This window comes from Schistocerca gregaria, chromosome 4, assembly GCF_023897955.1.
Source record: "Schistocerca gregaria isolate iqSchGreg1 chromosome 4, iqSchGreg1.2, whole genome shotgun sequence".
Classification (NCBI taxonomy): Eukaryota; Metazoa; Arthropoda; class Insecta; order Orthoptera; family Acrididae; genus Schistocerca; species Schistocerca gregaria.
Genome location: NC_064923.1, coordinates 26,966,759 through 26,993,566, shown reverse-complemented (window position 1 = coordinate 26,993,566; position 26,808 = coordinate 26,966,759). Strand labels below are relative to the sequence as shown.

At 51.0% G+C, this 26,808-nt stretch overlaps 3 non-coding genes across 3 annotated transcripts; all 3 read right to left on the bottom strand.

Annotated features, from left to right (window-relative positions):
• Positions 1-1,546: 1,546 nt before the first annotated feature.
• On the bottom strand, positions 1,547-1,620 carry Trnat-agu (transfer RNA threonine (anticodon AGU)). Its single transcript has one exon. It is a non-coding gene; the product is annotated as a tRNA-Thr (tRNA).
• A 7,136-nt stretch (positions 1,621-8,756) lies between these two features.
• On the bottom strand, positions 8,757-8,828 carry Trnaa-agc (transfer RNA alanine (anticodon AGC)). The gene has a single exon. It is a non-coding gene; the product is annotated as a tRNA-Ala (tRNA).
• A 1,444-nt stretch (positions 8,829-10,272) lies between these two features.
• Positions 10,273-10,344, bottom strand: Trnat-agu (transfer RNA threonine (anticodon AGU)). The gene has a single exon. It is a non-coding gene; the product is annotated as a tRNA-Thr (tRNA).
• Positions 10,345-26,808: the final 16,464 nt, after the last annotated feature.

The following is a 26,808-nucleotide window of genomic DNA, read 5'->3' as shown; positions in this document are numbered from 1 at the left end:
TTCAGCTCCGCCAACACCTCCTCCTCCGTGATCATCGGGCTAAGCCGAGTGATCACGGCAGTGAGGGTCGGTGGGCGACGGGGCGGCTGGGGTTGTCGGGATGAGGAGGGGGAGGGAGCAGGGGCAAGGGAGGCATGGGGACCAAACCGGGTGAGGGGAATGCGGGAGAGGATGTCGGAGTGGAGGGTGGGGCTGGGGGATGTGATCAGGACGGAGTCCCGACGGGGGGTGAGAAGGGAGATCGGGGCTCCGGGGAAGTTCTGGCGGAGGAGAAGGGTAAGATTGCGGGCCTCCAGGAGAGAGGGATCAGGGTGAGAAAGGAGGTACCTGTAGGAGGGGGAGGTAGAGGAGGGAGTAGATAGGGCAGGTGGGGTGGTATCCATGGCATCCTGGGGGGTTGGAGGGGGGAGAGTCTGCGACTTCTTGGGAGCAGAAGAGGCTGGGGTGCCGCTGGGACGTTTCACAGCGGGAGAGGGATGGGAAGAGGTGTGGGGGATGGGGACGACCGGGAGATGGCGGGAGATGGCAGGTCCCACCGGCGGTGCAGGCACTGGTGGTGGTGCTGGTGCTGGCGCTGGAGCTGGAGCTGGCGCCACAGAAAATGCAGTGGCAGTGGTTGGCACTGGCGATGGCGAGGGCGATGGTGATGGTGATGGTGATGACGATGATGATGGTGTGGCGTGGGTGGTGGCCCGACGGGCAACAACCCTGGCGGGGGTGGCATGAGTTACATGTGGGAGGGGAGGGAATGGGTCACGTGAGGCATGGGGGGTAGGAACAGGGGAGGGAGCAACAAAAGGAGCAGGGGTGGGAAGAGTGAGGAGGGGGGGAATATATGGGGGAGGCGGTGATTGAGCACACCACGTGATGGTGGTGGCAGCAAGTGAGGGGGATGTGTACATGATTGCAGTGGTAGTGGCGGTAGTTGTGGGGGTTGTCATGGTGAGAGGATAAGTGGGAGAGGGGAAAAGAGGGAAAATAACAGGAGACAGTCAAAGGACAAGGACAAGAGACTGACGAAGAGGAAGGGTAAGACGTAAGCAGAGACGACAGAACGAAGGACGGGCAGGGAGCGGCGGCGGCGGCGGCGGCGGCGGCGGCGGCGGCGGCGGCGGCGGTCGGCAACAGCAGCAGCGGCAGGAACCGGATACGGTGGCGGCAACCGGCGGCGGCGTCGGCGGGAGACCGGCGGGGCGGCGGCGGCGGCGGCGGCGGGAACCGGCGGCGGCGGCGGGAACCGGCGGCGGCGGCAGCGGCGGCTGGGACCAACGGCGGCAAAGGCTCGGGACAACGGCAGCTGCAGCGATCACTGAAACTCCTAGCACTTCGATATTAACGACAATAATATCGAAGGGCGCAACCCTCTCGAGTTACGCCGAAGATCGGGTGTGTATGCTGTACCGCTTTGGCAAATGCTTTATCTGCGCCTTTCGCCTTAATCACATCTGAGAGTAATTCTTAATAAAACCCCTGTCGCTAATTGTTCGTCATCCCACATACTGTTTGCTATAAGGCCACGACGCGCAACTGATATCCAAAATTCGTCTGCCTCCTGTGAGGATCGTACTCACGACCCCTGGTTTATACTAGACCAGTGCTCTGCCACTGAGCTAAAGAGGCGTGGCCTAGCGGTACTTTTGCGTACTTCATCCTTACGGTCGTATGGATCATCAGACTTCAGCTGACAACACTTCATATTACCGTCTAAGATTTGCAGCTATGGAGACCCATTACTGCTTGGCTACACATCTGACACGTAAACGAAGTGCTCTCCAAATAACACCACTTGCATTTCAGAACATGTCTTTCACACATGTCTACAAAATAACCTTCACCTTCAAATACAGTTTCCTTGCGACTGACGGAGACGTAGGCAAAGTTTAAAGTTGCTATTTCCATTACATCACGTTAATCAGAAAAACGGTAAGTTACATCTGCAGAGGAACAAAATTCCGTTCCTCCCCACGTGGGGCTCGAACCAACGACCCTGGGATTAAGAGCCTTATGCTCTACCGACCGAGCTAGCCGCGCTGCCTCGGTGAATATATGCCGGTTAGCACGTCACACAGTACTCGTTTGGGTTGATTGGTCCCATACAGAACCTCTCCATGTTGCCTAATGTTTTCCTAACGTCACACTCGTCACGTCGTTCACTTTTATTTCATAATCATTTCTGAGAGGTAACAGAATTGCATAACAACCTGCAGAGCTAGTTTCGTCAAAATTAACACACATACTTGATGTGACTCATAAGCCGAACGAGTTATTTTCCGACGTTATTTTGGATGTGCAAGTGCCAGTAAAAAACACGCGGCGACGGCAATATGCAAACCAATTCGCTAGTTAACACCGGTCTTGTTGTGCGTGTTTCAAGCTCAAGAGCATCTCCAAGCAGAAAATGGTCAACAGCAACATTCACACGGTTTCGTACTGCTCAAGTGCTACACTAAAACGGTATGTTTCTTTTTCAGATCTGGAAAAACACGACCGTGAGAGGAATCAAACACGCAATCTTCGGATACGAAGTCCGACGCTTTATCCATTTTTTTATTTTATTTATTTATATTTTTTTTTTTTTGGCCTCCCATCACCCCTTTTAGCCCATCCTTGCGCTCTCCATAATTCGCCTTCATCGGCGTCGGCTTCTCACGCCATGTACATAACCATAAACTGATGAGACAAAGTTAATCCCTTTATTGTGGAGAAACTACTGTACCCCTTCTTTGGGCTTATTGATAATGTGAAAAAAGAATGAAGTCTTCAGTAGGTAGAAACAGAAGTTATGCTCAGTTTGTTTCCTTCTTCATCGCTGTTTTTTGTTGTCACACTTAAAGCAAATAGGCTTCCTTGACAAAGAAACGTCAGAGTGCATTCCGAAACTGCCTCTTCTCTCTGAAAATGCTTAAAAAAAACCATATTCGGTGAGAAGCAACTATTTATAATGGCTTCTTGAAAAATAAATTAATAAACGTTGAACTCAAAGAACGGCAATTCCGGTAAAAACTATTTTTTTTTCCACGATTGTAAAGTAAGTTAGTAGTGGTGAACACTCTCTTACGTTTGTCTTCTGTGTCCGCAGATATTTCTTGTTAATTCTTTTACATCAAGGTCTTGATTAAAAAATTTGCGTATGTTTCTTTATATTTACTAGTCTTCAGTAACATGTGATGCTCAGTTAGCAGATAGATCCAAAAATCCTCTTGGCTTTTCTCTTCCGTCGTGTAGAGGTAATGTACCGTTGCCGCTTTCAGCCAATTGACTGCGTTGCGTTTCGTGTTAGGAAAGGGTACATCATCCGGTGTCAAAAAGTCCGCAGGCGTTATAGCGTTAGGTGACGTTCGAAGGATGAGTGCCAGCTTTCGTCGGACATTCAGCCATATATCTTTAACCTTGTCACACACGAAACGATGTTCTTCGTTATCAATTAAACTACACGTTGCACACAAAGGCGAATCCGCTAAGTGGATCGTATGCAGTTTCGAGTTTGTTGCAACTTTCCTATTGACAACAAAGTACCATGTTGCTTTCAGATGAGTAGCTAAGTTACGGTTATGAATATTTGCCCATATCACTTTCCAGTTAGAACATGGATAGTTTTGTTCTATTTTGTTGTTCTTCTTTTCTTCCACCAATTTGCCATATATTTCTTTTACGTTTGTCATGTCTTTTTCCGGAATTCTTGAATGTAGGTAGCTATATTCTATTAAAAACCATTGTAAATGGTAAAGTCCGCTCGGTATGTGCTGCACATTAATGGGTGGAGAGAGGTCATCTGGAGCTATTTCAGATAGCAAGTGCGCGGCGATACAGCTGCCGGATTGTCTCCATTGTTGAAACGTATTGGAGATGTACAGAGCCTGCGACTTTTTAGTAATATTCGTTAAGTTTAAGCCGACATTATTAGTGGCGAGCGTCAGAGTGTCATACTGGATTTTAAATATGTGGCCACGGCTCACAAAGTAGCCTATTGCTGACATAATTTGTTTGGCGATGCCGGCAGGTATTGGCAGTATCTGGCCGACATAATTGACTTTGGAAGTAATAGAGACGTTCGCTAAAGACACTCTCTGAATTTAATTTAATTGTCGAATACTATGTGTCCGTACACTAGCTCGTATGGTAGTTAGTACTTGTCTATAGTTGGCCGCAATAGTTTGACGTATATTTTTTCGGAAATCAATGCCGAGACACTTCAAGGCTGTTAGCTCACGTAACTGACCGTGTGTGCGCATGCCAATGCCACGTCCGATATTGAATATGCCGGACTTGGTTTTGTTTAACCTCGCGGCTGACGCTCGTTCGTATTTTTCTATTATGTGCATTGCCGTCTCGACTTCCGCTACATTCATAACGAGAAACCCAACATCGTCCGCATAAGCTTTACATATTATTTTGTTTCCTCGTATTTGCAATCCTTGTAACCGCTGAGTCAAGGTAGCGAGCAAAGGTTCGATGGCCATGGCAAAAAGTGCCATGGACCACGGACAACCTTGCCTGACGGAACATGCGATCTCGACTGGCCGGCTAGGCTGTCCATTTATGATGATTCTGGAGGAGTTATTCGTTACCAAACGTCGTATGAGGTCAACGAATCTCGGCGGAAAACCCATTGCGCCTATCGTTTTCAGGAGGTAGGAGTGGCTGATCCTGTCGAAGGCTTTATCGAAATCTAACGACACGATGGCACATTTTAGTCGACATACTTCTGCTATTGAAATTATGTCGCGGTAGTCGGACAGCGTCTGCTGAATTTTCCTACCCTTGCCCACGCTAGACTGATATGGGCAGGTGACGCTGGCCATTACATTTTTAAGTCTGTGGGCTAAGAGCCGCGAAAAAATTTTATAGTCACTGTTCAGCAGAGTGATTGGTCTCAAATTTCCAATTTTCTTGCCAGCCGATTTTTTTGCGATTAACACTATCATACCTTAGCGAAAATCTTTCGGTATCTCCTTATTGAGGTTCAGAAGTTCATTATAGATGCATGTAATTCTATGTTTTATATGTGCTCAGAAGACTTGATAAAATTCTGCTGGTATGCCGTCAGCTCCAGGGGATTTATTTTTTGCACTTTGATAGACAGCATAGTGTACATCGTCTTCGGTCGCCTCCGCTATTAGAGCTTCCGCGTACGCGTTACCAACGCGTCCTTGCAGGTGGGTCAGTAAATCGTCCTGTGCTTTTTCGTCTACCTCTTTATGTGAAAACAAGTTGTCGAAATGGGTTAGTATTTCTGCTTTTATGTCGTTGTGCATTGTCAAGGTGGTTTCAATATCAGTTTTAAGCTCCGTCAGTATTTTGCGGAATCCTCGTTTAGTTTCACGAATCACATGATATACCGAAGTGGCTTCTTTTTGCGCCACAGTCTCTGCTCTTGACCTTATTTGGTATCCTTCAAGCTGTTGTCGCCTTAATGTCAGTATTTTTGCCTGGATTTTTTTATTTCTCCCATGGTTCCCAATAGTTGTAGCACCTTGCAGGTAGAGTTCTCGGAGACAATGAAAGTAAAATTCTATCGTTCTTTTCCGCCAAAAGCTCTTCTCCCGGGAGTAGTTGATGAAACATCTCCGGATCTGAGGTTTGGCGCATTTGAGCCACCAATCCAAAGTCGAGTGGTAAGAGATGAGTTTGGTCTCGCAGGCTCTCCAAGTGGTGAGAAAGAATTCTCGACAGGCAGGATCTTTTAAGTGTGAAACATTAAGTTTCCATGGCCCTTCATATCGACAGGTTCCTTGTCGTTCCAAATTTAATGTGCATATATATGCAGCGTGGTCTGAAAAAATGGTTGGCCAAACTTCAGACTGCAGGATGCGGTGTTTCAGATTGGGCGAGACATATATTCGATCCAACCGGCTCGCTGAATGATTAGTGAGGTGGGTAAAGCCGGGTGTCGCGCCGTGCTTTTGCTCCCACGAATCAGTTAAACGGATGTCGGTGACGATACGTTCCAGGTCCGGCGATTTGTTGTAGTTCGGAGTTTGGTCTTTGGCATGTATGACACTGTTAAAGTCTCCTCCAAGTATGGTATGGGTGCAGTGTACACCAAACAAAGGAACAATTCCCTCCTTAAAAAACTGTGCTCGTTGGCACCGATTGGTAGAACCAGATGGGGCATAGACATTAATAATCCTGGTGTTATAAAGCGTGCCGGCAATGCCTCTGCCGTTAGGCAGTTTTGTTACGTCTGTAATGACGACGCCCTCTTTGAAAAGAAATGCGGTACCCAAATCACATCCAATTCCAGGATTGACTATAGCATTATACCCCTGTATGAAGTCAAGTTTGATGTTTGTTACTTCTTGTAAAAACAAAATGTCCACATCAGCTGCATACAGGAAATCTTTTAAATTTTGTAAATTAAATGGGCTACAAATTTTATTGATGTTCAGCGTAGCGATCTTATAGGCCTGCAACGGAACTACGTTAGCCAAGACGGGAGCGTAATTAGGAAAAACTCTGGCAACATATCATTTCGAAAAAACATTAAGAAATCTGACCCGAGAGACATGTGGACACAAGTCAGTAAAACCGTTCAGACTAGAAATATTCATGACTTGGGAAGGGATCAGTCGGCTTCTCCGTGTCTGGGACAGTATCCGTCGCGGCGATGACATTCAAGACGACGACATCTCGTGGTGTGGCCATCTTGGTGACTGTAACGGATCCTGTGGTTTCCATAATTGCGTCCTCCTTTGTAGTGTCGTCGACATCGTCTGCCCACGGATTCGACAGCCCTGTCATCGGTTCGTCATTAAGTGGTGCACTATATTCTGGTGTTTGCTGGTGATTTTTATCTTCGGTTCGGGTAATTGCTACGTCATCGGAGGGCAAACTGGCAGAACCGGAGGTACTATCCAAGGACACAGGGTCTTCGTTAGATGACTGCTGATTGCACTGCAAGTTCTCAGATGCAGATTGACGTATTTTGCCCCCTATTTGCTTCGCCTGTTCACGCAGTTGTGGTGCAGTCTGCTCTGCACCTTGACGCGCGATCCTCCGTTTTTTAGATTTCTTGGGAGATGCGTCTCGTGGTGGACTTTGGACGGTACCTGAAGAAGCCTCAGGTTGCAAAGTAGCACTATTCGAAGTGACTGACGCCAGCTCTGATTTCATTGCACTTGACGGGCTGTGGTCAGTGCCTAAGAGAGCTGCAGGATTCGGAGGAGCACCACTAGAAACGGCTGGTTGCGAGTCCGTTTTCTGTGCTTCTGATACGCTTTTGATACCTCCTAAAGAAGCTCCAGGATGCAGAGGAGCACTACCCGAAGCGACTGAGGTCGCGTCCGTATCCATTGCCTCATTGGGCGATTCCACGGCGACAAGGGCAGGAGCAGATATGTCTTCGCAGGAGGGTTGAGTGTCTACAGATGCTACACCTGAGTCGGTCGGTTGGTCGGTCGCTTGTGGGTCGGTATTCGTAGTAACTTCGGGGGGCGCAGTGGCACTTGCAAAACCGCGCGCTACGGCGACATATGTCACGGGCAACGTTGACATAGCAGGGGGCCTGACGGCATCGCCGGTAGGCAGTTGCGCCACTCGCCTTTGAACACATTCTGCACGTACGTGGCCTGGTAAATTGCAGACAGCACACGTTTTTGGTTGGTCATCATACATCGCAACAGCTCTATATCCGCAGACGTTTATAAACGACGAAATGTGCTTCTGCAATTCGACTTTTAATTGGCGCACACCATTCAAAACAGGGAATTTGTGTGCAGCAGACCACCGTTCGGCAATATTACTCAAAACTTTCCCGTATGGAGCAATAACAGCATTTATCTGGTCACTTGTAATTTCAAAGGGAAGTTCAAAGACTCGCACGGTCCGAATACCTAGACCAGCATGGGCAACGGTAACCTCCCCAACATTTCCGTCAGCATGTTTAAATTTCAGAATGCCACCACAAGATCGAACTATCCTTTCACACAGTTTTGGACTGGCAGGTTTCACGAAAACCACACTGTAAATAATCGAGAAATGTATGCCGATAATATCATCAAGTCCTATTTTAACATCATCCTCTAACCACTGTTCAACATCAAATGAACTCGGTCGGACAAAGTTGCGATCAAACGTGAATTTCAAAGTATCTTTTCGTTGCGGTTGCGACATCTCTTAATTCTTTTTCATGTCGACACAAAAACTATAGACAGCGACGCGTTGCAGCAAGAGCAGAGACTTACCACGCGGAGCTAACGCAGCACAGCACACAGCACGGCACGTCCGACCTCCAGCGCAGCAGCTGGCTGAATCCATTAGGCCACACGGTCACTGACAAACAAGTGGAACTTATGTACGACTCATCTCAAAACGCTCACACCACTGAGGAGTTGTGTTTTCGTTCTACACAGACGCTGCCCCTTGCTCTTTCCCACCCATTTGATACATTCGACCTGCTACGAGACCTACCAAATATAGACTGGGAAACTAAACCACACACTTTGTGCATTCGGAAATGTAAGGCAGGGCGTCCCTCGCCGCATTTGCTACGATGGCCATTTGCTACTTCTGCAGAAGTGGCGACGACGACGACCGAGGAAGGCTCTGAGATATGTGAGAAATACATCTATAAAATATATTTCAGACTGCCTCGTCCCACCTTATGCTGTACCGCTTTGGCAAATGCTTTATCTGCGCCATTCGCCTTAATCACATCTGAGAGTAATTCTTAATAAAACGACTGTCGCTAATTGTTCGTCATCCCAGATACTGTTTGCTATAAGGCCACGACGCGCAACTGATATCCAAAATTCGTCTGCCTCCTGTGAGGATCGTACTCACGACCCCTGGTTTGCTAGACCAGTGCTCTGCCACAGAGCTAAAGAGGCGCAGCCTAGCGGTACTTTTGCGTACTTCATCCTTACGGTCGTATGGATCATCAGACTTCAGCTGACAACACTTCATATTACCGTCTAAGATTTGCAGCTATGGAGACCCATTACTGCTTGGCTACACATCTGACACGTAAACGAAGTGCTCTCCAAATAACACCACTTGGATTTCAGAACATGTCTTTCACACATGTCTACAAAATCACCTTCACCTTCAAATACAGTTTCCTTGCGACTGACGGAGACGTAGGCAAAGTTTAAAGTTGCTATTTCCATTACATCACGTTAATCAGAAAAACGGTAAGTTACATCTGCAGAGGAACAAAATTCCGTTCCTCCCCGCGTGGGGCTCGAACCCACGACCCTGGGATTAAGAGCCTTATGCTCTACCGACTGAGCTTGCCGCGTTGCCTCGGTGAATATATGCCGGTTAGCACGTCACACAGTACTCGTTTGGGTTGATTGGTCCCATACAGAACCTCTCCATGTTGCCTAATGTTTTCCTAACGTCACACTCATCACGTAGTTCACTTTCATTTCATAATCATTTCTGAGAGGTAACAGAATTGCATGACAACTTGCAGAGCTAGTTTCGTCAAAATTAACACACATACTTGATGTGACTCATAAGCCGAACGAGTTACTTTCCGACGTTATTTTAGATGTGCAAGTGCCAGTCAAAAACACGCGGCGACGGCAATATGCAAACCAATTCGCTAGTTAACACCGGTCTTGTTGTGCGTGTTTCAAGCTCAAGAGCATCTCCTAGCAGAAAATGGTCAACTGCAACATTCACACGGTTTCGCACTGCTCAAGTGCTACACTAAAACGGTATGTTTCTTTTTCAGATCTGGAAAAACACAACCGTGTGAGGAATCAAACACGCAATCTTCGGATACGAAGTCCGACGCCTTATCCATTAGGCCACACGGTCACTGACAAACAAGTGGAACTTATATACGACTCATCTCAAAACGCTCACACCACTGAGGAGTTGTGTTTTCTTTCCACACAGACGCTGCCCCTTGCTCTTTCCCACCCATTTGATACATTCAACCTGCTACTAGACCTACCAAATATAGACTGGGAAACTAAACCACACACTTTGTGAATTCGGAAATGTAAGGCAGGGCGTCCTTCGCCGCATTTGCAACGATGGCCATTTGCTACTTCTGCAGAAGTGGCGGCGGCGGCAACGACGATGACGACGACGACGACTACGGAAGGCTCTGAGATATGTGAGAAATACATCTATAAAATATATTTCAGCCTGCCCCGTCCCACCTTATGCTGTACCGCTTTGGCAAATGCTTTATCTGCGCCATTCGCCTTAATCACATCTGAGAGTAATTCTTAATAAAACTCCTCTCGCTAATTGTTCGTCATCCCAGATACTGTTTGCTATAAGGCCTCAACGCGCAACTGATATCCAAAATTCGTCTGCCTCCTGTGAGGATCGAACTCACGACCCCTGGTTTACTAGACCAGTGCTCTGCCACTGAGCTAAAGTGGCGCGGTCTAGCGGTAGTTTTGCGTACTTAATCCTTACGGTCGTCTGGATCATCAGACTTCAGCTGACAACACTTCATATTACCATCTAATATTTGCAGCTATGGCGACCCATTACTGCTTGGCTACACATCTGACACGTAAACGAAGTGCTCTCCAAATAACACCACTTGCATTTCAGAACATGTCTTTCACACATGTCTACAAAATCACCTTCACCTTCAAATACAGTTACCTTGCGACTGACGGTGACGTAGGCAAAGTTTAAAGTTGCTATTTCGATTACATCACGTTAATCAGAAAAAACAGTTGACAAACAGAGTAAAATAACAGAAGCCGTTCAGTGTGGAGCAGTCAAGTTAAAAGTGATTCACACAGCACATAACGGAGAGATACAAAGTAGCACACATGAACGATGGAGCACGGAACAAGAGAACACGGTTGCACTAACAGGACGACAAAACACATAAGCACTGCGGCGACAATCTCCCTCGGTTTGTGATGCACTTGTCACACGAGTAAGGCCGGGGACCTGCCAGAGGGAATGGGCGAGGGTAGGAGGGAATGGGGGAGGTGTTGATGCCAATGGTGAAAGGATGGGAGAGGGAGGGGTGGTGTGTGGAAGCCCATGGAGAGGGGGAGGGGAGGGAAGGAGGGAGGGAGAGAAGGGAGAGAGGGTGGCCACAGGATAAGGAGAGGAGAGGGAAGGCAAGGCTCAAAGTTGGTAGGTGGGGTAGATGGAGGGGAAGAGGGCATCATCCAGGAGGGGGAGTTGGCGGAAGCCACCTTGGGAGAGGGTGTGGAGAGTGTGATGATGGGGAGCAGGTGTGATACAGGAGTACAGGCGCGGCAGTGGGTTGGGGTGGGAGAGGATGGATGAGACAAGCGGGTGGGGAGGATCAAGCTTGCGGGAGGTGTAGAGGATCCGTATCCGTTCGAGGAAACGGAGGAGGTGTGGGAAGGGGATGAGGTCATAGAGGATCCGCGTGGGGGAAGGGAGGCGGATGCGATAGGCGAGGCGGAGTGCATGGGGTTCAAGGATATGAAGGGATTGGTAAAAGGTAGGAGGGACGGAGATCCAGGCGGGATGGGCATAACAAAGGATAGGACGGATGAGGGATTTATAGGTGTGGAGGACGGTGGACGGGTCCAGACCCCATGTGCGGCGAGAGAGGAGCTTGAGGAGGCGGAGTCGGAAGCGTGCCTTGGCTTGGATTGTCCGGAGATGAGGGGTCCAGGAGAGGCGACGATCAAGGGTGACGCCAAGGTACTTGAGGGTGGGGATGAAATTAATAGGACGGCCATAGATGGTAAGATAGAAATCAAGGAGTCGTAAGGATGGGGTGGTTTTGCCAACGATGATTTCCTGGGTCTTGGAAGGATTGACCTTGAGCAACCACAGGTTACACCAAGAGGTGAACCGGTCAAGATGGGATTGGAGAAGGTGCTGGGAGTGTTGCAGGGTGGGGGCGAGCGAAAGGAAGGCGGTGTCATCGGCGTACTGGAGAAGGTGTAGCGGGGGTGCAGGCAGAGGCATGTCCGCCGCATAAAGAAGGTAAAGTAGAGGGGAAAGGACGGAGCCTTAGGGCACACCGGCGGGGGGGAAGGAGGTGTAGGAATCCGTGTTGTGGATGGTGACATAGGAAGGACGGTGGGAAATGAAGGAGGCGACTAGACGGACGTAGTTGATGGGAAGGGCAAAGGTTTGGAGCTTGAAGCGGAGACCAGAATGCCATACAGGGTAATATGCGCGTTCAAGTTCGAGGGAGAGGAAGATGGCAGAGCGACAGGAGTTGAGTTGTTCTGAGAGGAGGTGATTGAGGTGAAGGAGAAGGTCATCGGCAGAGAAGGATGGCCGAAAGCCACATAGGGTGGAGGGAAGGAAGCCGTGCTGGTGGATGCGGCAGGTAAGAATGGATTCCAGGACCTAGCTGAAGACCGAGGTAAGGTTTACAGGAAGGTAGGAGGAGACAGGGGAAGTCGGTTTATCAGGTTTGAGGAACATCAGGATCCGGGAGGTTTTCCGCAGGTCGGGGTAGAGGCCGGTGGACAAGACCACATTGTACAGTCTGGCCAGGGTGGAGAGGAAGGAGGCGGGAGCTTCATGGAGGTGACGGTAAGTAACACGGTCGTGACCAGGAGCGGTGTTGCGTTTGGTGCAGAGTATAGCTAGGATGTCTTGAGTAGTGATAGGTGTATTGAGTTCTGTGTGTGTAATGTTGTCCAAGTATTGGAAGCCATTAGCGAGTGGAGGGACAGAGGTGTCAGTTCGATCGCTGACATCGGGGAAGAGGGTAAAGATATCGGTGTGGTACGAAGCAAAATGGTTGGCCTTACTAAGGTTGTCAGGAAAGGGATGGTCATTATGGAGGAGAGGATAGTAAGGGGGGGGGGGGGTTTAGATCCGGTAAGGCGGCGGAAGGCAGACCAGTACTTGGACGAGTTAAGACGTATGGTAGCATTAAGACGGGTGCATGCCTGTCGCCAGTACCGGCATTTGTTAGCCGCGAGCAAGTTACGGATGTGTCTCTGGAGTTGCCAGTGGCGTCATAGTGTGTCCCGGTCACGCGTGTGAAGGAAGGCACGGTAAGGACGACGGGATTCTCGAAGCAATAGAACGGCCTGTGGGGGTAAAGTGGGACGGTGCAGGTGGATAGCAATGGTAGGGATGTGGGCCTCCTCGGCCTCAGACAAGGTCTGCTGGAAAAAGGACGCGGCATGGGTGGTGTTATCAGGTTGGTGGTAGGTGAGGGGGTGGCTATCGACTCGGGCGTTAAGGGTATCCCGGTAGGCATTCCAGTCGGCACAGGAGTAATCATGGACATACCTGGGGGTTGGGTCAAGGCGAGGATCGGGACGGGGGCGACGACTGTCAGATATGGTAAGGAGGACAGGGAAATGGTCACTGCCAATAGCATCAAGGACGTCCACCGCTATGCGGCCAAGGAGGTTGGGGGAGGCCAGGACAACATCAGGAGTGGTATTGGATTCAAGGCGGGTGTGTTGGGGAAGAGGAAGGACATCTCCTTGGAGGGTGAAGAGGAACCGATGCCACCGCTGTAGCTGGGCAGCGGGGCGACTATGGATGTTAAGGTCGGCGGCAATCACGTAGGAGGAGAAGGTACAGTCTATGGGGGAAAGGAAGTCGAAACGTATAGGGGCAGTGGAGCGGACATAAATGGTGGCACAAGTAATGGTGAGGCCGGGGAAGAAGAGGCTGAGGATCAGATGTTCTGTGGGGTCAGGAAGGAGGGGTTGGAGCCGAACAGGGATCTGGCGGTAGTGGCCAATGGCGACTCCACCACGCGCTATGGGAGGGGATTGTCAGAGCGATGAAGGAGGTAGGGGAGGTGTGGACGGTGATGTGGGGCTGGAGAAAGGTTTCGTTCAGGAGGAAGGCATCCACGCGGTGGGTCGTGAGTGTATGCAGAAGGAGGTTCTTGTTGACAGGAAGGGAGCGGATGTTATTGAACAAGATACGGTGCTGTCGCGCCATGATGGGAATTTAGACGAGGGTGTCAAGACGGGAGAAGGTGAAGTGGGCCTGGTTATGGGAGTAGGTGGCATAGGTATTGAGATGGAACACGGAGCGTGAGGCGAGGGATATCTGCTGGAGGGTATGGGGGCGCTGAAAAGGATGGACGTTTTGGTGACAAAGCGGATGATATCCTCGGCAGTGGGGGGGGGGACGAAGGGATTTACCAGGGGGGGTAGGGTCATCCAGAGGGCGGACAGGGACGGTGAGTTCAGGAGTGGAAGGGCCTGGTCGAGCCTTGCATATCTGCGAGTATTTGGGGTGAGGGAGGTTACAGGTGTTGCAGGATGGAGGGGACTGAAGGTTGGAGCACTGCCGGAGGAAGTGAGCTTCCTTGCAGTGCGGGCAGACAGGGGCCTCGCGGCACTCAGATGTTGGGTGTGCATTATAGCGCAGGCACCTCTGTCATCAGATTGACTGGGGAGAGGAGCGGGAAGGGTCGACCTTGTAGCGGCGGTTGAAGAGGAGGGCACCCTCCTTAAGGAGAAGGTCGACCGAAGGAGCGTGTTCAGAAAAAACCCGCATAAGGTGGGTGGGGCCGGCAGGGTTGTGGATCTGGCGAACGGCACGAACATCGAGGTAGGGATGCGCCTTAAGCTCTGCCAACACCTCCTCCTCCGTGATCGTCGGACTAAGCCGAGTGATCACGGCGGTGAGGGTTGGCGGGCGACGCAGGGGTTGGGGTTGACGGGATTAGGAAGGGGAAGGATCAGGGGCGAGAGAGGCCTTTGGGCCGAAGCGGGTAATGGGGATGCAGGATAGGATGTCGGTGTGGAGGGTGGGGCTAGAGGAGGTGATAAGGAGGAGTCTCTACGGGGGGTGAGAAGGGAGATAGGGACGCCAGGAAAGTGGTGGCGGAGGAGCAAGGTGAGGTTGCTGCCCTCCAGGAGAGAGGGATCTTGATGGGAAAGGAGGTATCTGTAGGAGGGGTGGTAAAGGAAGCAGTAGAAGGGGTGGGCGGGGAGACATCCGTGGCATCTTTGGGGGGAGGAAGGGGAAGGGGCTGTGATTTCTTGGGAGTGGAGTACGCAGGGGTGCCACTTGGACGTTTTACAGGATTGGAAGAGGGGCGGCGTACAGGAGCAACCGCGAGATGGTGGGAGGAGGCAGGTCCCAGCAGTGGTGCTGGGGCCGGTGCTGCAGATGATGCAGCTGCGGGCGCAGGTGCTGGTGCTGGTGCTGGTACTGGTGAAGGTGCGGCATGGGTGGTGGCTCTCCGAGCCACAACCCCGGCGGGGGCTGCATGAGCGGATGAAGTGGCGTGGGGGAGTGGAGGGAAGGGGTCAGGTGAGGTGGCTGGGGGAGAAGGAGCGACAAAGGGAGCTTGGGAGGGAAGGGTGAGGAGGGGTGGGATGTAGGGGGAGGGAGGGTGTTTGAGCACACCAAGTAATGGATGTGGCAGCTGCTGAGGGGGAGGTGTAAGTTATGGCTGTGATAGTTGCGGTGGTGGTAGGGGTGGTCATAGTGAAATGAAACAACTGAACGGGATGAGGGAAAAAGAAACACGAAGGATGACAGACAAGGAAGACGAAGATGAAGACGAACACTACACTACACTGCACAACACCAGGAAGGCGAAGACGGCGGCGGCGGCTGATGCTGCGACGGCGGGGAGCGGGGTCCAGGGCACCGCCCTGCTGCTGCGGCGGCGGAGGAGGACGGGCTCGGCGGCGGGCTGGCGAAGGCGGCGGCGATGACGACGAACGGGGCAGACTGCGTCAGCCGGCGATGAGAACGGTGAGCAGGAAGGGCTGCACCGGCGACAGGAGTCAAGCTGCGGGGGCGGCGGCCGCTGTTGCTGCTGCTGACACTGGTGCCTGTGAAGCCGGAACTGTTGGAACTGATGGAACTGCTGTAACCGCTGGAACTGCGACGGGAACCGCTATTGGAACTGCTGCTGCTGCTGCTGCTGTTGCTGCTAAACCTATCGCTTCGACGATTGCGGAAATCAATCCTCGAAGGGCGCAACTCTCTCGAGTTCCGCCGAAGATGTGTGTGTATGCTGTTCCTTTTTTTTCTTTATTGTTATTTTATACCTATACATAGGTAGGCCAGCAGCTGCGTAACTAAGCCGCTCTTCGGCCACAGACATGAACGTAGTACAAGCAGTATGAGATACAAAGAGACTTGGAGATTAAAAAACAGTAGACAAACAGAGTAAAATAACAGAAGCCGTTCACTGTGGAGCAGTCAAGTTAAAAGCGATTCACACAGCACATAACGGAGAGATACAAAGTAGCACACGTGAACGATGGAGCACGGAGCAAGAGACACAAGTGCACTAACTGGACCACAGAACACATAAGCACTGCGGCGACAATCTCCGGCGGTTGGTGAAGCACTTGTCACACGAGTAAGGGCGGGGACCTGCCAGAGGGAAGGGGCGAGGGTAGGAGGGAATGAGGGAGCGATTGATGCCAATGGGGAAAGGATGGGAGAGGGAGGGGTGGTGTGTGGAAGCCCATGGAGAGGGGGAGGGGAGGGAAGGAGGGAGGGAGAGAAGGGAGAGAGGGTGCCCACAGGATAAGGAGAGGAGAGTGAAGGCAAGGCTCAAAGTTGGTAGGAGGGGTAGATGGAGGGGAAAAGGGCATCATCCAGGAGGGGGAGTTGGCGGAAGCCACCTTGGGAGAGGGTGTGGAGAGTGTGATGATGGAGAGCAGGTGTGATACAGGAGTACAGGCGCGGCAGCGGGTTGGGGTGGGAGAGGATGGGAGAGACAAGCGGGTGGGGAGGAGCCAGCTTGGGAGAGGTGTAGAGGATCCGTATCCGTTCGAGGAAAAGGAGGAGGTGTGGGAAGGGGATGAGGTCATAGAGGTTCCGCGTGGGGGAAGGGAGGCGGATGCGATAGGCGAGGCGGAGTGCATGGCGTTCAAGGATTTGAAGGGATTGGTAAAAGGTAGGAGGGGCGGAGATCCAGGCGGGATGGGCATAACAAAGGATAGGACGGATGAGGGATTTATAGGTGTGGAGGATGGTGGACGGGTACAGACCCCATGTGCGGCCAGAGAGGAGCTTGAGGAGGCGGAGTCGGGAGCATGTCTTGGCTTGGATTGTCCGGAGATGAGCTGTCAAGGAGAGGTGACGATCAAGGGAGACGCCAATGTACTTGAGGGTGGGGTGAGGTTAATAGGACGGCCATAAATGGTAAGATAGAAATCAAGGAGTCGGAAGGATGGGGTGGTTTTGCCTACGATGATTGCCTGGGTCTTGGATGGATTGACATTGAGCAACCACTGGTTACACCAAGAGGTAAACCGGTCAAGATGGGATTGGAGAAGGTGCTGGGATCATTGTAGGGTGGGGGCGTGGGCAAGGAAGGCGGTGTTTTCGGCGTACTGGAGAAGGTGTAGGGTGGGTGCAGGCAGAGGCATGTCCGCCGTATAAAGAAGATAAAGAAGAGGGGAATGGACTGAGCCTTGGGGCACACCGGCAGAGGGGTAGAAGGTGTAGGAATCCGTGTTGTGGATGGTGACATAGGAAGGACGGTGGGAAATGAAGGAGGCGACCAGACGGACGTAGTTGATGGGAAGGTCAAAGATTTGGAGCTTGAAGAGGAGACCAGAATGCCATGCAAGGTCATACGTGCTTTCAAGGTGGAGGGAGAGGAAGATGGTAGAGCGACAGGAGTTGAGTTGTTCTAAGAGGAGGTGAGTGAGGTGAAGGAGAAGGTCATCGGCTGAGAAGGATGGCCGAAAGCCACATTGGTTGGAGGGAACGAAGCAGTGCTGGTGGAAGTGCTGGTGGATGCGGCGGTAAGAACGGATTCCAGGTCCTTGCTGAAGACCGAGATAAGGCTTATAGGATGGTAGGAGGAGACAGCGGAAGTAGGTTTACCAGGTTTGAGGAACATCAGGATCCGGGAGGTTTTCCACAGGTCGGGGCAGAAGCCGGTGGACAAGACCACATTGTACAGTCTGGCCAGGGTGGAGAGGAAGGAGGCGGGAGCTTCATGGAGTTGACGGTAAGTAACACGGTCGTGACCAGGAGCGGTGTTGCGTTTGGTGTGGAGTATAGCTAGGATGTCTTGAGTGGTGATAGGGGTATTGAGTTCAGTGTGTGTAATGTTGTCCAAGTATTGGAAGCCAGGAGCGAGTGGAGGGACAGAGGTGTCAGTTCGATTGCAGACATCGGGGAAGAGGGAGTAATCGAACTGGGGTTCGTCAGGGATGGTAAAGATAGCCGTGAGGTAGGAGGCAAAATGGTTGTCAGGTAAGGGATGGTCATTATGGAGGAGAGGATAGTAAGGGGGGGGGGGTTAGATCCGGTAAGGCGGCGGAAGGCAGACCAGTACTTGGACGAGTTAAGAGGTAGGGTAGCATTAAGACGGGTGCATGTCAGTCGCCAGTCCCGGCGTTTCTTAGCTGCGAGCAAGTTTCGGATGTGTCTCTGGAGTTGCCGGTGGCGTCGTAGTGTGTCCCGGTCACGCGTTTGAAGGAAGGCATGGTAAAGAAGACGGGATTCTCGAAGGAGGAGAACGGCCTGTGGGGGTAAAGTGGGACGGTGCGGGTGGATAGCGATGGTAGGGAAGTGGCCCTCCACGGCCTCAGACAAGGTCTGCTGGAGAAAGGACGCGGCATGGGTGATGTTATCAGGTTGCTGGTAGGTGAGGGGGTGGCTATCTACTCGGGCAGTAAGGGTATCCCGGTAGGCATTCCAGTCGGCACGGGAGTAATCATGGACATACCTGTGGTGTGGGTCAAGGCGAGGGTTGGGACGGGGGCGACGACCGTCAGATATGGTAAGGAGGACAGGGAGATGGTCACTGCCAATAGGATCAAGGACATCCACCGCTATGTGGCCTAGGAGGTTGGGGGAGGCCAAGACAACATCGGGAGTGGTATTGGATTCAGGGCGGGTGTTTTGGGGAAGAGGACGGACATCTCCTTGGAGGGTGACGAGGAACCGATGCCACCGCTGTAGCTGGGCAGCGAAGCCACTATGGATGTTAAGATCGGCAGCAATCACGTAGGAGGAGAAGGTACGGTTGATGTGGGACAGGAAGTCGAAAAGAATAGGGGCAGTGGAGCGGACATAAATGGTGGCACAGGAAAATGTGACGCCGGGGTAGAAGAGGCTGAGGATCAGATGTTCTGTGGGGTCAGGAAGGAGGGGTTGGAGCCGAACAGGGATCTGACGGTAGTGGCCAATGGCGACTCCACCACGCGCTGTTGGGAGGGGATTGTTGGAGCGATGAAGGAGGAAGGGGGAGGTGTGGACGGTGATGTGGGACAGGAGAAAGGTTTCGTTCAGGAGGAAGGCATCCACGCGGTGGGTCGTGAGTGTATGCAGAAGGAGGTTCTTGTTGACAGGAAGGGAGCGGATGTTATTGAACAAGATACGGTGCTGTCGCGCCATGATGGGAATTTAGACGAGGGTGTCAAGACGGGAGAAGGTGAAGTGGGCCTGGTTATGGGAGTAGGTGGCATAGGTATTGAGATGGAACACAGAGCGTGAGGTGAGGGATATCTGCTGGAGGGTATGGGGGCGCTGAAAAGGATGGACGTTTTGGAGGACAATGGTGACAAAGCGGATGATGTCCTCGGCAGTGGGGGGGGCGACGAAGGGAGTTACCAGGGGGGTAGGGTCATCCAGAGGGCGGACAGGGAAGGTGAGTTCAGGAGTGGAAGGGGCTGGTCGAGCCTTGCATTTCTGGGAGTATGTGGGGTGAGGGATGTTACAGGTGTTGCAGGATGGAGGGGACTGAAGGTTGGGGCACTGCCGAGGAAGTGCGCTTGCTTGCAGTGCGGGCACTCAGGGGCCTCGCGGCACTCAGATGTTGGGTGTGCATTATAGCGCAGGTACCTCTGGCATCGGATGGACTGGGGAGAGGAGCGGGAAGGGTCGAACTTGTAACGGCGGTTAAAGAGGAGGGCACCCGCCTTAAGGAGAAGGTCGATCGAAGGAGCATGCTCAGAAAAAACCTTCATAAGTTGGGTAGGGCCGGCAGGGTTGTGGATCCGGCGAACGGCACGAACATTGAGGTAGGGATGCACCTTAAGCTCTGCCAACACCTCCTCCTCCGTGATCGTCGGACTAAGCCGAGTGATCACGGCGGTGAGGGTTGGCGGGCGACGCGGGGGTTTGGGTTGACGGGAGGAGGAAGGGGAAGGAGCAGGGGCGAGAGAGGCATTGGGGCCGAAGCGGGTAATGGGGATGCGGGATGGGATGTCGTTGTGGAAGGTGGGGCTGGAGAAGGTGATAAGGACAGAGTCCCTACGGGGGGTGAGAAGGGAGATAGGGGCGCCAGGAAAGTGTTGGCGGAGGAGCAAGGTGAGGTTGTGGGCCTCCAGGAGAGAGGGATCTTGATGGGAAAGTAGGTATCTGTAGGAGGGGGTGGTAGAGGAAGTGGTAGAAGGGGCGGGTGGGGAGACATCCGTGGCATCTTTGGGGGGAGGAGGGGGAAGGGGCTGTGATTTCTTGGGAGTGGAGTAGGCAGGGGTGCCACTTGGACGTTTTACAGGATGGGAAGAGGGGCGGGGTACAGGAGCAACCGGGAGATGGTGGGAGGAGGCAGGTACCGGCAGTGGTGCTGGGGCCGGTGCTGTAGATGAGGCAGCTGCGGGCGCAGGTGCTGGTGCTGGTGCTGGTGCTGGTGAAGGTGCGGCATGGGTGGTGGCTCTCCGAGCCACAACCCTGGCAGGGGCTGCATGAGCGAATGAAGTGGCGTGGGGGAGTGGAGGGAAGGGGTAAGGTGAGGTGGCTGGGGGAGAAGGAGCGACAAAGGGAGCTGGGGAGGGAAGTATGAGGAGGGGTGCGATGTAGGGGGCGGGGGGTGTTTGAGCACACCAAGTAATGGATGTGGCAGCTGCTGAGGGGGAGGTGTAAGTTATGGCTGTGATAGTTGCGTTGGTGGTTGGGGTGGTCATGGTGAAACGAAACAATTGAACGGGATGAGGGAAAAAGAAGCACCAAGGATTACAGACAAGGAAGACGAAGATGAAGACGAACACTACACTACACTGCAAAAGGATGACAGACAAGGAAGACGAAGATGAAGACGAACACTACACTACACTACACTGCACAAGTCCATGAAGGCGAAGACGGCGGCAGCGGCTGCTGCTGCGACCGCGGGGAGCGGGGTCCGGGGCCCCGCCCTGCTGCTGCGGCGGCGGAGGAGGACGGGCTCGGCGGCGGGCTGGCGGAGGCGGCGGCGATGACGACGAACGGGGCAGACTGCGTCAGCCGGCGACGAGAACGGCGAGCAGGAAGGGCTGCACCGGCGACAGGAGTCGCGCTGCGGGGGCGGCGGCTGCTGCTGCTGCTGCTGCTGACACTGGTGCCTGTGCTGCCGGAACTGCTGGAACCGCTGGAACCGCTGGAACTGCGACGGCAACCGCTACTGGAACTACTACTACTACTGCTGCTGCTGCTGCTGCTGCTGCTGCTAAACCTATCGCTTCGACGATTGCGGAAATCAATTCTCGAAGGACGCAACTCTCACGAGTTCCGCCGAAGGACGACGCGGGCTGCACCGCTTTGGCAAATGCTTTATCTACGCCATTCGCTTTAATCACATCTGAGAGTAATTCTTAATAAAACGCCTGTCGCTAATTGCTCGTCATCCCAGATACTGTTTGGTATACGGCCACGTCGCGCAACTGATTTGCAAAATTCGTCTGCATCCTGTGAGGATCGAAGTCATGACCCCTGGTTTACTAGACCAGTGCTCTGCCAATGAGCCAAAGAGGCGCGGCCTAGCGGTACTTTTGCGTACTTCGTCCTTACGGTCGTCTGGATCACCAGACTTCAGCTGACAACACTTCATATTACCGACTAATATTTGCAGCTATGGCGACCCATTACTGCTTGGCTGCACATCTGACACGTAACCGATGTGCTCTCCAAACAACACCACTTGAAATTCAGAGCATGTCTTTCACACATGTCTACAAAATCACCTTCACCTTCAAATACGGTTTCCTTGCGGCAGACGGAGACGTAGGCAAAGTTTAAAGTTGCTACTTCCAATACATCACGTTAATCAGGAAAACGGTAATTTACATCTGCAGCGGAAGAAAATTCCGTTCCGCCCAGCGTGGTGCTCGAACCCACGACCCTGAGTTTAAGAGCTTCTGTAAGTTAGCTGTTTAGGTTTTTTTATTGGTAACGCCGCCGCCACGTAGCGCTCTGTATGAAAATCACTGGCTGTGCCGTGTGCAGTATGTGGCTGGTTGGCATTGTTGTAATACTCGCCATTGTAGTGTCGGGCAGTGGCAGCTGGATGCTAACAGCGCTTAGCGTTGCGCATTTAGAGGTAAGCCGCCAGCAGTGGTGGACGTGGGGAGAGAGAGGGCGGGGTTTTGAAATTTGTAAGAATTGGTGCCATGAACTGACATATATATATTATGACTATTAAGGTAAAGACATTGTTTGTTCTCTATTAAAACCTTTCATTTGCTAACTGTGCCTCAGTAGTTAGTGACTTCCATAGTTTGAATCTTTATTTATCTGGCAGTAGTGGCGCTCGCTGTATTGCAGTAGCTTGAGTAACGAAGATTTTTGTGAGGGAAGTGATTTGTAAAACGTATAGGTTAATGTTAGTCAGGGCCATTCTTTCGTAGGATTTTTGGAAGTCAGATTGCGTTGCGCTAAAAATATTGTGTGTCAGTTTAAGCACAGTATTGTATAATTTTTCTAAGGGGACGTTTCATTTGTCGACCCTTCGCCAAGGATACCTCACTGGAATCTTCTGATTTTTTCTTGTAGTTTGTGTAATTAATGTAGATTTTGTTTATTGCTAGCGCGTAATTGTAGAGAGAATCTCCTTTGTAGTTATAGTCTTTCATTGTTGTACTGTAAATCAGTAGTGGCATTCATGTAGATTTGCACCAAGTATTTCGCAGCCTCGCTTGCAATTAACTAGATATTATTTGCTATGTTTATGTGTTTTCTTATTTTTGCTCTTCAAATTGTGTTTTGCTGTGTTATCGTGTGAAATATTGTGTCAATGATGGCGTGTGAAAAACGTAATACTAGGCTCCAAAGTAAACTGAGAAATGACAGTGAAGACGAAAGCAGTGTGTTAACGCCACCATCTAATGAATTTACTAATGTTCAAAGTAGTAATTTGGTAATTGTGCATGGGGAAATGGAGCAAGCCGTGAATAATGGTGTAGGCAATGAAACAATTAGTGAACAGGGTAGCATTATCGATCGATCGGTCGGCAACAGCTCGCCTCAGGCTTCCGAAATGACAGGACACAATCTTGCAAATACTGTAGATTAAGATTTTGCGTCCTCACCGTTTTCTCAAATAAATCAAGACATATTTTCTGCTTTTCAAAATGCGAATATTGTCGGTTCAAATGCACTGCCGAAAAGCACTGAGGAACATGTTTCAGACACCAGTGCACTGTTATTACAGTTAACGGAACAAATGGGACAAAGGCTACAAAAGTTAGACACAACGCTTGAACAAAATCAGAAACAAATGGGACAAAATCTTCAAAAGTTAGACACAATGGAACAAAATCAGAGACTAACACAGCAAAAGATAGACGCAATGGAGCAAAAGCTTCAAAAGTTAGACTCTGTGGAACATACCCTTGAACAAACACGTGAAGTTTTAACTACTGAATCACATAAAATCGAATCGAAATGTCAAAAAGTCTGTAACGACGTATTAACACAAATTTGTGAGCTTTTGCAACCTATTTTTTCGAGTCATGAAAATGCATTACAGAATCACGAAGCAGCCATAAAAGAACTGCAAACAATTGTTCATGAAAATCATGAGACCTTGCCAGCTAAAATTGACTCAGTTGCATCTACCGATTCGGTTACGCAACTTGCAAAAACTCAAGAAAACTTAAAGGACACAGTAGATACTCTGAAAATTGGTTCAGAAAGACACATGGAGGACATTAGTTCATTATCAGAGAAAGTTGTTGAACTTTCGGATCAGCTAAATAATTTATCTACGAAGGTAGATGATAATCTGAATGACATAAAACCGGTAGTCTTTAATGACACAGAAGAGTTCGAACAAATTAGGAAATTCAAACAAAATCAGAATCAAATTAATACGCAACACCAAAGAGAAATCCGGGAAGTACAAGATCAGTTGACACAGTTAATACAAGAATTACGTATTTCGGAGGACACTCGCACTCCAATACGGGAAGAGGGACATAAAAATACGGAACTGCCACAAAATAACAACACAGGGCACTTTGGAGATTATGATAGAAATTTGCAAAGTACACCGAATTTTGAGATGGACCTGCCGAAACGACGTAACAATGACCGATAGGCGACCCGCCGACACGATGATTTTGACTATAAGCTGTTCATTACTACACGTAAATTCAAAACATTTAAGAATTCTGGCAACGACATTCATCCACAAGCGTGGCTCCATCAATTCTCTCATTGTTTTCCTCCCAACTGGTCACTTGAGCACAGATTAGAATTTATGTGTGGCTACTTAGAGAATGAACCAGCTGTAAGAATGCGATCGGTCATTCACGATTGCCACAGTGAAGGAGAATTTTACCATGCCTTCCTCTCAGCATATTGGTCCCACGCCACACAAGTCCAAGTAAAACATGGCATCATGATGATGAAACATTTCGAACAATCTGAATTTTCCAGTCCTGTGAAATACACTCCTGGAAATGGAAAAAAGAACACAGTGACACCGGTGTGTCAGACCCACCATATTTGCTCCGGACACTGCGAGAGGGCTGTACAAGCAATGATCACACGCACGGCACAGCGGACACACCAGGAACCGCGGTGTTGGCCGTCGAATGGGGCTAGCTGCGCAGCATTTGTGCACCGCCGCCGTCAGTGTCAGCCAGTTTGCCGTGGCATACGGAGCTCCATCGCAGTCTTTAACACTGGTAGCATGCCGCGACAGCGTGGACGTGAACCGTATGTGCAGTTGACGGACTTTGAGCGAGGGCGTATAGTGGGCATGTGGGAGGCCGGGTGGACGTACCGCCGAATTGCTCAACACGTGGGGCGTGAGGTCTCCACAGTACGTCGATGTTGTCGCCAGTGGTCGGCGGAAGGTGCACGTGCCCGTCGACCTGGGACCGGACCGCAGCGACGCACGGATGCACGCCAAGACCGTAGGATCCTACGCAGTGCCGTAGGGGACCGCACCGCCACTTCCCAGCAAATTAGGGACACTGTTTCTCCTGGGGTATCGGCGAGGACCATTCGCAACCGTCTCCATGAAGCTGGGCTACGGTCCCGCACACCGTTAGGCCGTCTTCCGCTCACGCCCCAACATCGTGCAGCCCGCCTCCAGTGGTGTCGCGACAGGCGTGAATGGAGGGACGAATGGAGACGTGTCGTCTTCAGCGATGAGAGTCGCTTTTGCCTTGGTGCCAATGATGGTCGTATGCGTGTTTGGCGCCGTGCAGGTGAGCGCCACAATCAGGACTGCATACGACCGAGGCACACAGGGCCAACACCCGGCATCATGGTGTGGGGAGCGATCTCCTACACTGGCCGTACACCTCTGGTGATCGTCGAGGGGACACTGAATAGTGCACGGTACATCCAAACCGTCATCGAACCCATCGTTCTACCATTCCTAGACCGGCAAGGGAACTTGCTGTTCCAACAGGACAATGCACGTCCGCATGTATCCCGTGCCACCCAACGTGCTCTAGAAGGTGTAAGTCAACTTCCTGGCCAGCAAGATCTCCGGATCTGTCCCCCATTGAGCATGTTTGGGACTGGATGAAGCGTCGTCTCACGCGGTCTGCACGTCCAGCACGAACGCTGGTCCAACTGAGGCGCCAGGTGGAAATGGCATGGCAAGCCGTTCCACAGGACTACATCCAGCATCTCTACGATCGTCTCCATGGGAGAATAGCAGCCTGCATTGCTGCGAAAGGTGGATATACACTGTACTAGTGCCGACATTGTGCATGCTCTGTTGCCTGTGTCTATGTGCCTGTGGTTCTGTCAGTGTGATCGTGTGATGTATCTGACCCCAGGAATGTGTCAGTAAAGTTTCCCCTTCCTGGGACAATGAATTCACGTTGTTCTTATTTCAATTTCCAGGAGTGTATTTTGAAGACATGTTGCATAAGAACCAGTTTCTTTCAAACCCATACAGCCCGTCAGAACTCATCCGCATTTGCTTAATCAAATTGCCTGAACATTTAAGGAATATTATTTTGGCAGGGCGTTGCAAAGACGACATTGAAGCTTTTCAGGGACTCTTACAAGAATTAGAAATTGACACAGACAGTCGCGGGATGCGAAAACAGCAAAACAATCACTACAGTTCACATCCGTCACAATTCCGTGACGACAGAAGCAATAACTGGACACGACAAGTCTATTCTTACAACGCAAATCGTGACCAAAACAGACACCACCCGTATGACAACCACTGGCAGAGTAATAGTTACAGAGAAAGACCGCATTTCCATAGTAATGACTATGACAGAGACAACCATAGAAGCAGACAATATGGTAACCAGAACTATTAATATCAAGGGAGACAGAATAATTTCAGACGCAACAGTTCAGCGCGCAGTTACGATTCCGGGAGAAATTCTCCACCACATGACCGACAAACAAGAAACTATGTAAACTACCGACAAAACGACAGAGCTGAATTCCATCAGAACTGGCGAGCTTCAAACAGAGCTGGGCCCTCTCGGCAAGGTGAATTGGTAGAAGTTAGTTCTCCTAATCCCAATAACGGCGCGCGCCCACAAAGAAACAGTCAATGACTCGCACCGCAGGCAGCCACCTGCGCCGGCTGGCTCAGAGAAAAATAAAAAGAGACACTAACCTTGAGAAAAGATTTAGCATTCCTTACCGACGTATAAAACATGATAATTGCTTTTCAGTTGACAGTGTGCGTACTACGAAGAGTAAAGGATTGTACTACATTTCACATGTAAAACCGTTTATTGAAATATAATCTGCTTTTTAACCTTGTCTTTGCCATAAAACATT